We start from the raw sequence: 2,917 nt of genomic DNA, 5'->3' as shown, positions 1-2,917 counted from the left end.
TAATTTGACATTTAGCCATATTTTTCAAGTATGTCCATATTTCACATCACATCTTAATAGCTTAGGATTAAACCGAGATATATAAAAACCTCAAAAACTATTATAAAACAATAAAATTTGTATTTCCGTTTATAAAATTTTATGCAGAGTTAAAGTGGCTTTATCCTTCCTACCGTCGTATTTCCTGGCATTCTTCATCTTCCAAATCATCCAACCCCACCGTCCTTCATACATCTCCGAGCTCCTTCAATTCAAATCCTCCATACGTTCCCGCAATACCCGTTCCCCCACTTCAGATTTATACACCAGGACCCACCGAACCGCTGCTTTCAATAGATCCTTCATTATCCGAGCCTCATTCTTATGGAACTGCATCCCTTCCAACATCCGTCGCTCCAATACCCTCTCTACCTTTAAGTCCCGCCTGTTCAATCATTTCTTATCCATTCAGACCCCATAAAATTGTAAATTAATATAATTGTTAATATGTATGTTAACTAGTATATCATTCTTAATTATTTTTACATCGTTTTCTTTTCTATTTTTTATTTATTCATTTTTTTTATTGTTCTACTGATAAAAATGAGAAAGTAACCTATAATTATTTTTTATAATGACCGTTTATATTTTATTTGTATTTTTTGTTTAAGTATCTCTGAGGCTCCTCCACCCTCGTCTATTGATTTCTCTGTATTATTCAAAAGGGACTCGTCCCAGAATAAATCAAGTATTATTAGTATTATTATTAAAACCTAAAGGCTCACTGACAAAAAATATATATAAAAAATAAAAATAATAATAATAAAATTTAAAAAAAGTAAATAAATTAAAATAAAACAAATATAAGCAATATTCAATAAAGAATATAATAACGTCAAAAAACAAAAATACTAAAACTAACAAATGTCGAAACAAATAGTTGCAATCTCTGCAAGCATCTCATTCTTTCTGGTTAATGCGATAATTTGATTTTGTCAAAATATAATTAAACATTTGAGAAATATACTTCTTTTTTTTAGTTCAAGAAATTCAGCAAACTTTTAGTAGTTGTTTAAAAATATTTTGTGGTCCCTTCGCCAAGGGCACAGGAATTTCTATACCACTGAGTAAAGCAAGTTTTTCACATCGTGGGTAAAACATAGTGATTTTCTATTTAGCATTCTATATAAGAGATTACTTATCAGAATTTTAAAGTCACATGAATTCAATTCACTTCTCTTCATATTTAACGAATAATATAAAGTTAAAAACCATATACAAGAAAATTCTACGTATACTCACAAATATAATATAATATATTACGAGGGTGGAAAGATGCTTCTAAAGATATATCTGAAATAATTGTGTTTGGGGAGTCGGAACGGCAGCGATGTGCTTCAACAGAGAGTTAATGAAGCCGAAGATTAGCGAGCTCGGAGGTTAAGTTGGTCGGAGGATTAAGTTCGTTAGCAGTTCCTGGGGATGAAAAAGGAAAATCTGGAGCGGGAGGGGGAGGGCGGGGAAAAAACTTCGTCAAGGTAAATCACTTCATCAAGAACTCTGTCTGTTTAATTAGATATTAGATTTCTTTTATAACTCGGATTATTTATTAAATACTTTTTCTTTTTTGAGATCTGTCCATATGGTTTTAGCAAACTAATATATAACCTTAACCTTTTCGTGCTATTTATTTAAATTTACAATTGCATAAAAAAGTTAAATACAATAAGTAAATTTGATAAATGTTTCAGAACACATAATGGTATATAATAATGAGAGGAACCACCCATGCTGGTAATTCAATCATTGTTTTAAACTAGAATATCATGTTGCTATCATCTTTTCAAACGCCTCGAAGGATTATCAGGGATCGTTAAGGAACTAATGGGTTTGGGTGGGTAAGGATTGTGGAATGAAAGCATATCTTGTTCATGCTAAATCTATAACGGATGAAATATTGAGGTGTTTATAGATGAGTTTATCTATGACTTAACAAGGAGCATCACAACAAGGTTCTACGAAGGATTTAGGATTGTAGTGATTAGATAAAGGAATTTGATGGTTTGCATACTTAATCTTATGCTCCATATTTACAAATTTTACACAATTAACAATTTTATTTATTAGTAGGATAGAAAAAGCAGCATTTTGTACATTATTATTCTACACATCTTTTTTAAAGAATAATAATAACATTCTTTATTTATTCTGGGACTAGTTCCTTTAGAATAATATACAGGCATTGACAAGAGGCATAGTGTCTTAAAGTATGATACAAAATTTTAAAAATAAAAATGAACTTATGAAACAATATAAATTATAACTAAAACACCACATATCTTTCATAAATCATAGGATGACTAACTTGTAAATGAAAAAGAATCAAACACAAATGAACTAAATATAACTATCAAAAAAGAACAATGAATATTTGTTCATATTTACAAGTTTAAAAGAAAATCTAAAACATCATACTATATTATAGTAGAAATATAATTAAAAAATAAAATAAATTCTCTAACAAATCATAAGTCTTAAGGTATATTCTAATAATAATTAAAGAAAAGGAAACATTATTTTATGAACATATATACATATTTACAGATTCTATATAAATATTGAAAACATCTAATAATTAATTTACCTAAAATTTTCTAGACTATTTTATATATATGCATGTTTACGTTTCTGGGTAGTAGCCCATTATAACAATATTTCAAACTCAAAAATTATTATTTTTCTTCCATTATTTACCTCTATATCTACAATTAATTATCTCACATTATAATGAATAGTAAGAAATTTAAATATAGAGAACATATATACATAAAATTCCTTCATGGCTATGCACAATTATATTTCATAAAAATCTAAAATAATTTTCAACATACATGTATATAGAAAAATATAAACATTTTACTAAAAGTAATAAATATAT

Source organism: Halyomorpha halys, unplaced genomic scaffold (genome assembly GCF_000696795.3).
Source record: "Halyomorpha halys isolate HHAL.00 unplaced genomic scaffold, Hhal_1.1 Scaffold280.1, whole genome shotgun sequence".
NCBI classification, from domain to species: Eukaryota; Metazoa; Arthropoda; class Insecta; order Hemiptera; family Pentatomidae; genus Halyomorpha; species Halyomorpha halys.
The sequence above is the reverse complement of the archived record's forward strand: the minus strand, read 5'-3'. Positions refer to the sequence as shown.